This window comes from Magnolia sinica, chromosome 18, assembly GCF_029962835.1.
Source record: "Magnolia sinica isolate HGM2019 chromosome 18, MsV1, whole genome shotgun sequence".
Lineage (NCBI taxonomy): Eukaryota > Viridiplantae > Streptophyta > Magnoliopsida > Magnoliales > Magnoliaceae > Magnolia > Magnolia sinica.
Window position 1 is genome coordinate 420938 of NC_080590.1, and position 13733 is coordinate 434670.

A 13733-nucleotide genomic window follows, 5' to 3' on the forward strand; every position below is an offset into this window, starting at 1 on the left:
CAATAGACCAAATTTAAAACGAATGTAGTTCACTTGTACAGAATGTCACATGTAAACAGTGTATATTGATAGATGACATGAATAAATGCATGCGTCAATGTGGGGCCCACATGTGTAGTGAATTTCAAAATCCATTGAAATCTTGCATGGGCCCAAATACAATTCCATGGGACTAAAAGAGATTCCATCCCGCATAATCCCAATCTTTCCTATCCTCTCTAAATACTGGATGGAATTGCACGGGACCAAATGCAATTCTATCCCACCTAATCCATCTAATACCCTGCCCCAAACACCCCCTCAATGGGAGAATGCCTAAAATTTGGATGGCGGCTTGTATATTCCATTCTGGGTTAATTTCTGGAGACGGACCATCCAAAATAGGTCCAGTTAATTAGAGGTTGGATCATCAAATTGTAGGCCCCCCTTAGTTAATATCCAAGTGAATCGCTTCTAGTGATGAAAGTACGATGTAGTTCATATGGCATACCTTTGATTGCTGAACTCCTTTCCCTTGAATATTGATTGGTGTCTCTAATTGCCTTTGATAAAAAGATTTAATATTTTCGAAATCTTGAAGATTTCACTACCAAAAAATCGAGTAATGGCTATGGAAGTTGAAAGATTTTAGTTACCGGTTAAATCCGTAGCAAAATAGCTACGGATTTAATCCGTAGCTATAGCCTCAGTGCTCTGTAGCTAAAGCGTACCTCTCAACTTAAAGCCTATTAAATATAGATGGTGCTTAGGAGGATCCATGAGGTCCATTGAAATATACGTGTTTGATCTAAGCCGTCCAAAAATTCGGATATATAATTTTATTGCATGAGCCCAAAAATTATGTGGATTAAATATCTAAGTGGACCACACCATAAGAAATAATATAAATTAAATGTTTACTGTTAATTTGTTATGTGGTCACCTTAAAGATTTGATCTAAATAAATTTTTTATCACACTTAAAATAATAATTTAAATTTATTGGATGGAGTGGATATATGAAATACATCACAGTGGGCCCCACGTAACTAAAATTATAAAACCACTCAGGGCCGTCCGTCACGCGTCCGTCCAAAACCGCAGCTTCCTCCAAAACCAAAACCCATTCTCCATTTTCTCCCGCCCTCCACAACCGAAACCCGTCTCTCCATCTCTGTCTCCATCTCTCTCTCTCTCTCTCTCTCTCTCGCACTCAGTCTCTCTCATTCCCTTGCCCTCTCTTCATCTGCCGATCTCTCTCACCCTCTCTCCCTGTCTCAAGGCCGCATTCCGCATCTCCCGAAACCCATTTCGCTGCATGAAGGAGAAGAAGAAGAAGCATCGTACGGTTAGTTTCTTTCTTTCTCCCTCTTTATCTCTTTCTCAAATCTTTCAGAGGTTCAATCCGCATTCCCCTCTCTCTGTTTCTGAAATCTAAGGGCCGTTTGGCCGGTCGGATTGGATGTTATTGGAAGGATTTGCCCCTCTCTCTATTTCTGAAATCTAAGGGCCGTTTGGCCGGTCGGATTGGAAGGGATTAGATGTTATTGGAAGGGATTGGAAGTTAAATCCTGGGATTGGTCGGGCGTGCCAAACAGAGTCGGTGATCTGATCCCAATCCCTGAGACGTGTTTGGCTCGAGGGATTGGAAGGGATGGGAAGGTTTAATCCCAGTATTGGCCGGGTGTGCCAAACAGACTGGATATATCAATCCAGGGATATAGCAATCCCATGTATCTGAAGACAATCCACTGACAACACTATCAATACCTAGAAATCTAGGCCATCCACCATAATACAAGGAAGCCCCATTGTAAATGTTAGATGAATGGTTTGGATCACCAATTGATAGCTTGAGTTAATATATGCACATCAACATACATAACTTGTTGGAAAAATTTCTATTGGATACGCCGAAAATATAAAAAATAGAAAAATAAAATTATTATTAAGCTGAATCATGTATAAAACACGTTGTCCTTAAAGCGTGATTCGCCTCCTTATCAACTGCTGATGGGTTACAGGTGAATTGCTCCCAGGATAAGACAAGTCTTATTTGGATCCAGTGTGCAGCAATCACGATAGGTCCACAATGGAACAGTTTTAACACAATAGATTTCTTCTGGCAGACTTAGATGATGGAGATGATAACAGTATTCTAAAATGGAGCTATGGACTGTATCTGATTTAATGGGAAAGATGGTGTGTTGAGATAATGAAATCGGACTGGAATGGTCCAGTTTATATAGGCCTCAGGTTTAGACCCGTTGTTGTGCGAAGTGCAAAGTGCGCCATCTAGCGCCACTACAGCTACACTGCCCACGCCCTCGCCCATGCTTGTGCCCGAGCGCGTGCGTGTGTACGTGTGTTCCAGTGCGAACGTGTTTCATCTCCTCCAAAAAGCTCCAAGTAAGAATACTCTTCTCAACATCTTATATAAACCACAAAACTATTCTTTGCATTTCCGATGTGGGACAAAACACACACACCGCACTTTTTAATTCAAAAAATTAAAAAAGTATTTTGACGGAAAAATCCCGAAATTTTGAAAAAAATTGAATTTTCATTTTTATTATTTATAAAACCACTGATTTTCAACATAACTGTCCATGCCAAACACCAAGCATTTGAGAACACGTTTGAACAATCCAAACCTTTCATATGATAGGCCTTACATGTATGAAATCTTCACCGTCCATCACTAACACCACCTAATTTTGGGCCTTGATGACAAAAATCAGGATGACTTTAACATTCATGTTTGCAAACCTAAAAAACTTATACCTAAAACCTTTAAATTCACATTTTATGGTTCATTTGAGTTTTAAAATACTGTAATTTTTGGGTAATGTTTCATATCATAACAAAGTCACGCCAAGTGAATGAAATGGGTGGCTTATAAATATAACGGTGGGTCCTACACAAAACTAATGTTAGGTTCATCCCAACTGTTTCCAATGGTGTTGCCTATATGAGTTTTGGATATCATGATTTTTGAGTACAACAGCTCAAATTAATTAGAGTACTTGATGGACGGAGTGGATTTAATTGAAATTTCCACTCAAGTGGCTCTCGGTTTGCCGATAAGCGGGCTACATCAGCAATGCAGTGTTTACTGATATGCAGGACTCCGTTGACAGTAGGATGTGAGAATATGAGACTACTTTTTCTCTTATTTTACTCTGAAGAAGGAACCTAAGCCATTGATCGGTTAGGACCTTTCTAATCTTGAATATTTTTTTATACAGCCCCATAAAGTGGTAGTAATGTACTATCAACGGTTTGGTGCATCTAAGTCACCACAGCTCTGGTATTGGACGCAGATATCGTGCAAGGCCTTTTTCATAAGGGTACTGTGCTGGAAACCTAGGTGGGGCCCACCGTGATGTTCCTGATAAATCTACCCGTCCATCCGTTTTGTGAGCTCATTTTAGGACTTGAGACCAAAAGTGAGCATGAATCAAGACTCAAGTGGGCAGCACTAAAGGAAAATGTGGGTAGTAAAATTCTTACAGTTGAAACCTCCCTAGGTTAACAGTGATGTTTAAATCTTAGAACACAAATATTACCCTGATTCAACTGTGCATATTCAATCCTTATGTTTTCGGCCCACTTTAGTACTGTATCCAACTCATTTTTGGTCCCATGTCCAAAAATGAGTTGACGGAATGGATGGCGGGGTGAATTTCTAACAAATATCAATGTGGTCCCCACTTGCATTTCCTGCGCAAAACTTACTGCGAAAGGCTTCAGTCGCCTCGGATGAATCATACACATTTGGCATTTGGGTGAGAAGCAGTACTATGTTATTCATCTGAACACTCGATTGCCATTTCTGTTTGTAAGCGGGGTTCGTTTTCAGACTAGGATGTGTTGCCTTATCGTGGACCGACATGTGCCAAAATTTCTCTTCCCTCATAACTATTCATAACCATTACCTTCATAAAACACACACACACACGCATATATATAGGGTCCTTACTCTTGCTCCAGTAGTAGATTCCAAGGAGTTTCAACTCCTGGTCAAGGGTTCGAGTACCCATAGGTGGTGAAATTCCACCTGTGTGAGTGTGTGGGGTGTGTGTGCATGTGTAAAAATATATATATATATATATGGCTCATGGACCCTTCTGAATACCAACCGATGAGTAATCATGTCGGTACTGGAAGGGTCACTACCGGCCGACTATCAAACAAATCCTACCACCTCACCTCAGAGAACCACTTCCCTGGATTCATTGAATCCGCATCCCTGAAATTGGTGGTTTGAGTCTTCCCACGGCGGGAATATTTTGGCAGCATTCCATCCAACCTGGGTCCAAAGAGTCCGATGGTCTGGACCATTGGACCATGTGGTCCCACGAAGTTGGAGTCAACTGTGTTGAAAAAGGTCTAACCATTCTTCTTTGTTCAACACGAAGAAGAAAGAGATATCGTCTGATCCAGGAGCAGTGCATATCCACAGAAACCTGACTCTCGAGTTCGTCCTAGTGGTGCACATGGATCAGAAATCCAGACCGTTGATCTGATAGGCTGCAAAATGGATGGAGGATGATTCCATGAAGTCTCTCAGACTCCCTGTCATGCGTTAGTTTGGACAGTTTCATCTGAAATATTTCATGGGGAATTCATCATCTACATTCGGTCAATAAAATGAATGGTAGAGGTAGCTTATCCAAGTTAGAGCTGGAGGGTGCCGTGCGGATGTGTTGGTTCAAGGATCTGGTAATTCCTCTTGGAAACGTCTCACCACGTTAGGAGCAGTTAAAAAAACCATTTGACCCATCGTTCCATCCCATTCCCATCCATTCATCCATCGAGGATCATCCCTTTTAGAGAAACTTCCAAGAACCTACGCACTGCTTAATCCACTATCTATTCTCATGACCTCCTCACATTCTTGATAAAAAAAAAAAAGAAAAGAAAAGAAAAAAAGACAAAACCCATGTGGGCCACAGCATTCCCGATATACAACAGTGACATGTGGCCCCCACACGGAAGGAGGAGTGCCATCAAGTCTAGTCTCGTGGCCAGCTTTGCTTTGGGATCTACAAGGGACTCTCCGTATACGGAAAGAGACACAAGGCAGAAATTAAAATGGTCAAAAAAAAAAAAAAAAAAAAAAAAAACTTAAAAAACCCGCGTGTTCATGCACGCACAGTTGTACATCCTCCATCTACCAGAATGCCTAGGAACCTCACTTTGATGCTCCCTCTTTCCTTCCTCCTTTTGGCTTTATCCTCCCCATTCGCTGTTTGCACCAACACCCGGTCCCACCCATCACCCCTCCTACTTTCTTTACTTGGTCCAAATCCCCATGCTTAGCTGGTGTTTACCACTTTCATTTTTATTTTTTTTTATATTTCTCATTCACTTCTCTCCCATGCTACTTCACCACTGTTTAAGAATCTTGATGACTCACTATATATCCCCTTGACACATAGCCCCATTTCTGCACAAATCCAGGCTGCCCAATTTGTTAATAGAGCATAACCCAATATCACAACGGATCAGATCACAGTAACAACCTTCTGAGTTTGACCAGACTACTCCAATTTCACTTTGGACCATTCATTTCTATGAGCACCCAATAAACAGCTAGGATTTCTCATAATTTCGAGATATGCTCATACAAAATGTGATCCACGGATTGGATGTTGAATAGCCATATGTACATGTGCTGGGATTTTCAGAATGGTGGTGAACTAGCACTACATCCACTCGTAGCTTTTATAATAGCACATGTAAGATGGTTTAGTAGGACACGGATTTAAAAAGGTGCAAGTAGTGACACACTAAGTTAAGTATAGCTGTATGCTTGTTGTACGTCGACACGTCGACACGTAAATAAATTAAATGAGATGATAAGGTTAGGAGCATATACTTGTATTAATACAGACTTTCTAACCTCACATACGTTCCATAATGTACATACCAAGCATGTGGCAGCAGGGCACGATAGCTGTGGGATCCAATCCATCCATCACAACAACATCACTATATTTATGTTGATGCCCAACTCAAGAATTAAGTTGAAATCCACTGATCAGGTGGACCACAGTTTGCAAAACAAAATTAAAGATCTGAAAAACTTGGATGAAGTTTTCTCACCCATCTATCTATTCCCGATATTGTGTCCACATGCTGATTGGACCAAATCTTATGGATAGAATTTGGACCAACCTGATGGATGCATGGATTACATCTCATATGCATGTGCAATGCTGGCACATGTGTGGTGTGTACATGAGCTTCATTGCACCTACAAAGCTCTGTATATTAATAAATGTTGATGAAAATAATATTGAGAAATAGCTTAAAGAATGGTATTTAGAAACCATCCTAGGTTATAGGATCTGTGCTTTAAATACTCATGAGGTTTAAGCCAATTCCACCTTCTATCATATTATATTACTATCATTGTTATTATTATTATTATAATCTATTAGAGGCTTTCTTAAGGTTTATTCAGGGCTTTCAATGAACCAATGTGTCATTATTGATTTAAAAAAAAAAAAAAGAAAAAAAGAAAAGAAAAGAAGAATGATTTATTTGAGAACGTCTCAAATCCAACTGGTTAGACGGTGAATTCGAGTGCACCCAGTGGATAACTTCCAACTTATTAAGCAAATGTAACATCCAACCCTTCCAATAGATTAGCCCCACCATGAGGTTACCTATTACAAGAATCGGCCCTATTTAATTTATTCATCAGGTAGGCCATACCATAGAAAACAATATCTAACCATTGGTCAATAGAAAAAAATATATAAGTGTTGTCCACTCAGTAAATAGATGTGACTAATTTTTGAATGAGGCGATCCTCATGGTGGGTTCAACCTATTGAACAGATTGGATGTCAAATACACCCGAAAGCCTAGGAGTTATTTTCTGGGTGAACAGTAACTTGTGCTTCAGCCGGTTGGACTTAGACCTGGTTGATTTATAAACTAAAGAGGCAAGGCCTCCTATTGGTTGATTCTAACTCAAGGGATGATTATTTATGTTAAGTGATTGTTAATTAGGTATACGGTGTTAGATTAGGTGTCACTTGGGCAGCATTATAAGATCACCAGAGTCCTGATGCTGCATGTATGATGTTTGGTGAAGCCCCAGGCCACAAAGAAAAAATGGGCCAGAATTGGATTGTTGAAATTTGAAAGTTAACATGTGGAAGTCCCTATGCATTTAGGTGAGGGAGGAGACAATTAGGATCACCTGATAGTTGCAAGTAACCTATTAATGCCCCATGCATGTGAGTTGACCTAACAAGCATCATAAGTTTCCAAACAAGGTATAAACCACGTGTTCAAAATGATAAAGTAGGTGGTCCTATAGGGCTTAGGGGTGCAATTAAGGCCCAGCCAACCTTACAGATGATTGGACTTGATCCAATGATAAATAGGCCTTGATCTGAAATTGGACCTACTACTGGTTTCTGTTCGAGTCTAAATTACCTCCCCTATCAAATGGGTTGCATTTGAATTTGAACCTTTCAAAGTTTACCCTAGTCTAACCATGCTAAGGAAGAAGGATCCAAGCTGGATTAAACTCAATAGCCCATTTTTTTATTTTTCTAAAAAAAAAAACCCTTTAATTAAGGCAATTAAAGAAATTGAATACTGTAAATATGAAAAATGCCATCGGTACCATTTTACAATGTTGGTTTAAAAATCCCTATCAAATGTGGATATAATAGGCGACAAATATTATAATTTAATATCATATTGCATTGAAATTTTATTATTAAAAAAATGAACATCAATGTATTTTTCTATATGATTTGATATTGAAGTAATATAAAAGTAACATTTTTACTATTTTAACATGGTCATTCAAACATGAAATTGTCAGTCAAATTATTAGTCTTACAGTATATGTATTTTAATTTATGATATTACACTTTTATAGCAATTTACAGGCATAATTTGCAATCCAAACAAACACTAAAAATAATTATACATATATGATAGTAAAACTTATATCAAATAGGGAATTAGCAACTAGATGAACATGAGGTTAGACCCAACCCATAGATAAATGAGCCACGTCTGATCCTCTTAAACCACTGCATGCCTGATATGATTTGGATGGGTGCTATGGTAAAGTTTGAGGGGGGCGGGGGAGCTGGCCAACGAGTGCAAAGGGTGCAGTGTGGTGGACCCAAAGCAAAGTCAAATTGGATTTGAATGAGTGATGGCAATCGTCATCATCCAAGTTGCAAGAGGAGAGTACTTGGAGTACAGCTATTCAAGTGTCCTGCTTGTAATTGCATGGGAGAAAATATTCTATGTTGCCATATCTTTTTAAGAGGGAGAGGCCAGGTCCTCTCCCCATCTCCCAATCTGCCTTTTTCAAGTAGACTATCCACTTTTATGATGTTTGGACCCTAGTAAAAATCCCCATTGAAAATGAATACAAAAGGCAATGAAAAGATCGAGACATGATCCGGAGTGGGCCAGAGTATGTGGATTTCACCTTTCATCTCCCATATTAATCTATCTCTGTTCTGGGGAATGACATCACTTTTGCTTTTTCTCCCTCAAACAAACATATGTTGTAGCTGTTTCCCTTTACACGTTGTGGGCGTGATAACTATATCTGATCCTCCCCACCAGAAGTACAAAATCCATGCCCCCATCAAATCTAAGCAAGATCATTCTACAATATCTTATCTCTGGAATGGACCACCCCACTAAAAGGCTGGTATCTTTGCTAGATCATCCAACCCACCATATGCACTATAGTCACACTTCTAATCGGTTCTTACAAGTGGGTCCCATGGTTCAATGACCCAGACTACTTGTCTCTTGGACCCCAACTTGGATGGATCATGCCCCAAAGTTCTCCTCAACAGCACCAATCTTAACCATTTAAAGTTGTTGCATGTAGATAGATGGCTGAAATCAAGAAAGTAACAAAGAAAAAGGACCAAGATGGATGACTATGATTCTTCCAATTTGGAAGATTTTTGGGGGCATGTACTTCTGTTGATAATGACGCAGGGATGAACGTGATGGGGATAACTACTCCGAATCCATGGAGCTTCTTTGGACTTCTCACAGAGACTTCTCGAATCTACGAGGAAAGAAAGTAGAAAATAGAAATAAATTCTAATAAATTCGAAATTGATTAATTGATCAATAAAAACGAGTTCACAACCTTTAAATAGGGGTACCAAGCAATGAGAAAGAAATCAGAATCAAACTACAACTCAAACTCCTAGAATCCGTGACTTACTATAAATAGTAAACTTACTATTTATAGACGGTCGTGATGTCTACTAGTGCGCGAGGTTTTCAGCCAAAAATAGTAAGTGTCCTATTTGGCTTCAACAAACCCTTCTCCTAATTATTCTGAGTTCTTTTCACTTTGGGCGCAACTCCTAAAGCCCGGCGGATGAAGAGTTATAATCAAACTAAAACTTACTATTTATAGTAAAAATAAAATTAAAACAGGGAAACGACTGGCAATCCAGGGGTTTTTCGCAATTCCGGGCTGCGCAACCCGGCGTAGCGGGGTTGGTTGGCTTTAGTAGCTCGTTCTATCCCAAAATCATATATTTTACGTCAGGTAACTCATTCCGGATTGCAAGATACGCCCGATTTAAGGTTCGATGGTCTAGATCACTTCTGTCATCGACTGGGCCTTTTCTGATCCATCTTAGCCATGTAACTATCCGCGACCCGCTCTTCATCAGATAATAGGACTAACAGACCAATGGTCTTAACAGACTAGTTACGGTAGGGACCCTACCATGATGTATATGTTTTATCTATGCTGTCCATCCATTTTGTCAACTCATTTTAAGGCATGAGCCTAAAAACGGTGTAGGTCCAAATCTAAGGTGGACCACACCACAAGAAGTTTCTAATGTTAGGCGTTCACCACTGTTACGTGTGGTGTTGTCCATGAGAGATTTGGATATGAGTTGGGCGTGGATAAATACATACATAACTACTAAATCCGAGTCTGGTCTCAACCATGGGAGTGGTGGACCACTTTGCACTGAGTCTAAAACCAGGTACACTGCATATTCCTGCCTTTCTGATGAAGGCACTTCCTTTTCATGACATACACATTATGCACCCCGGTCTATGTCTATCCTTCTACGTCCACTAATGTTTTTGCTATCCATTTGCATGTACATATATAGCTACTGTATGCATGCCATAGAATCCAAGCCATCCAAGTGGTGGGCCTAACTTCAAATGGGGCAACTGCCCAAAATCAGATTGATTTGATGAATTTAACCTCCAATTAAAAGATACTTGGCTGTCCAATTTGGACAGCTGACCAGACCATCCATTTAATGGTCACAAAGTGTTACACACCTTCTTTTTGTGTATGATTTGTACGTGGAACAGTGTTTATATATGGTGCATTGTATGCGAACTTTACAAATAGCCCTATCTTCTCCCCCTTAAACATGTCTACGACATCCAATCCATGCGAAAGCTACCAACGATTACGAAGATGATTTTGGACGAAAATCAGGTACATCAACTCCTTATGTTGCTACACATATAAATTGAGTCAGATCGTCCGACTTTCTATTGATTTCAACTCTGAGGTCTGTGTAATTAGTATACTGGTCTGATTTTTCTAGTTAAATCATCTTCATATTGGGATCCATCACTTTCACGGATTGGATGTGATGAAAATGTGACACGTTGGCCGTAAAGATGGGTTACATTTGTAGCTACCATACAGTAAGCTCTATGTAGTCAATTCAGTGTAAACGTCTGCACGTATCAGTTCGTGTATAAGAGACGCCCACTCTGATTTAGTGGGTTGATCCAAGCCGTCCAACTAATGGGGTCTTACCTACTGGATAGCCCATTGTCCCAAAGTAACAATGGAAGGATGACTCTATCCATCAGTCTGTTTCTGTTCCAAGTTGACCATTGACCTCCATTTTAAGGCCACCTCTGTATATTAGTCGGGTAGTCCGTTCAGTGTGATTTTCAACTGTTGATTATCCACGGGTAAGGCTCCTCAAGATGGACGGTCTGGATACACAGTAACAAATTCCATGTGTCAGATATTTGGCGATGAACCCCGAGAAATATGATGGTGCGGAGTCTGAGGCCGAAACTGCCCCGTATAGTATGTAGACAATTTCTATGGGCCAAAGGAAACCGGGAATGATTGGTTGGCAAAGAGAAAACCATCAAATGAAAAACCACCAACGCTATATAGGAGTTATGACAATGCTTGTGTCACCATCCTCACCATACTATACCCATTCTTCTCTATAATATGCTCTCCATATATTTCGCAATATTTTCAAATTTATAGGGATTTTACCATGTTTTTATAATTATTATATATATATAAAATTTTAAAGTTATCTATCAATTTAAAAATATATATATATTTTTTTTTAATAATTTATTTTCAGTTAGATTTTCTTGGAAAATATTGAAAGTCTGAAAATCTCTAGAGATACTCCTATACCGAGAAATTAAGGAGAAGGAGATTTTGTATAGGAAAGAAGAGGACCACCTTTTGGATTTTCTTGAGTCTTGACATTGAATTAATAAATCATTATCCCACTATAGATGAGGGGCTCTTGTATTTAATAGGTAAGGTGTAACCAACTTCCTCCTTCCACATACTCTTTGTGAATGAAATTGCTGACGTCTACGGCTTCATGGGTATGCCACTAGTGGCCTCAGATCTTTTAACTCACACGTGGCATGCCCAATCACCGGTCATACCATTGGGCCAATCCGATGACGACGTGGATTGCCTGCAACACCCTCTCCCTCCCTCAGGAACAAGGTGGGGGCCATCGTGATGTCTGTGACAAATCCACCCGTCCATCCATATTGTCCGCTCATGTACTGTCCTAATATGAGGATGCGGATTGCGTCTCTAGCCACCATAGGATAGTTTTGTGGGCAGGCCTACATTGTTTATGTACGTTGCCTATTCTTTTTTAGATCATTTTAAAGTATGAGCCTAACAATAAGGCAGATCTACCACTAAAGTAAACCACCACCACATAATATAACTTTTGTATTTAATGCTTTTGTGTATCTAATGCAACCCAAGCTTTCTATTTGGGGTGGTCCACTTGAGCATTGGTTTACCTAATTTTTGAGATCATACCTTAAAATGATTTGAGAAAAGACATTGTCATAATTGATAAATAGATACATCACGGTGGGCTGCCCATGGAACTTTCTGTTCACGGCTAAAGACGGACCCACGACCGAAAGAAGAAGAAAAAAAAAATTAAAAAAAAATGTGGGTAAAGAAATGTCTACCATTGAAACCTCCCCAAATCCACTGTGATCAAAGTCCACCGTAATATTTATATGCCATCCAAAACCTCTATAGCCCTAACGTTCCAACAGTTGACATTCAATATATACTATCTCCTTTCGTGTGGCCCACATGAGTTTTGGATCTGACTTATTTTTGGGCCATGTCCTAACATGGATATGGAAAAGCAGAAGGAAGGAGTGTAATTCTCACAAACATTATGGTGGGCCTCATGACCGAGCTTCTAAGGTCCCCTAACAGCTACAGTCCGATTAACCTATCCTCTTGAATATGATACATTTTATAACAACCGTTGCCATCATCAAATTGAAGCCCTTCTTATTTCTGCTCAATCTCAACTGTATATTTTTATTGATTTTTCAACCATGGGGCTGAGCTGCCAAAATGCGTAGCATGGCACATAAGTACTAGATCCAATACTTTATCAGTCAAAGTTTCCCCGGCCCTTAGATATATAGATGTCCTGCCTCAACAATCTTGCCATTCCACTAATCAGGAACCCCGCAGTTTACTGAAAATGTACCAAGGGAAAAATTAGATGAAAATTTTAAAGCCGGTCCATATGCATAAAACATTGCAGCCCACCTGATGAGTAAACCAACCTTATTTTTGGGCAAAAACATCCACCTAGTTGAAACCACATGGTGAACGGATTAGATATATATGACCATTATCTACAACAATGGAACATGTAATAGCACTAATGTGGGATTGGAAAACCTATATAAAACCACCAAGTTGGGATGGAAGGCACTTGGAACCACCTCCTGATGATTTGAGCATGAAAAGGTCCAACATTAACTAATGTTGAGTCCTTGACCTGTTCCCCAATTACTTTTATATTCTATTTCAGCAGCACTCTCTCTCTCACTTTACAGTTAAGATGTTGCTGTTAAGAAAGAGTACTTTCACTTCACCAGATGCATATTTTAAGAGGAAATGATTTCTAAAGTCTGTAGATAGAGAGAGAGAGAGATGACAATGTTTTCACGACCGGCTTACTCTCTATGCTAAATCCCATGTTTTGACTTTTTTGAATTTGATTTTAAAAAAAAAAAAAAAAAAAAAAAAGCTGAAATCACTTAAACACATGATTTGACTTGGTTAATTTTAATAGATGGAAAATCCACATAACGCCACTTGTTTTTACAATAAGCGTGCTTGCAATAATGTTCCTATGTAGACTGAACGTGGAACTAGTATATGAATCATTAAATAACACATTATGTAGGCATACGATTTTAAACCAAGTCAAAAACTATATTTTCATATGTTTTAAATAGAACACATAGAAGGTCCTCTCCTATTATTATTATTATTTTTTAAAAAGATATTTAAATGTAATCTAATTGTAAGTCGAAACCAACCAATGCCAATTTCTTTAGCTTGTTTTACATCATAATTCTTTCTTCTTCTTCTTCTTCTTCTTCTTCTTTTTCCCCACTAATATTAGTTATTTCA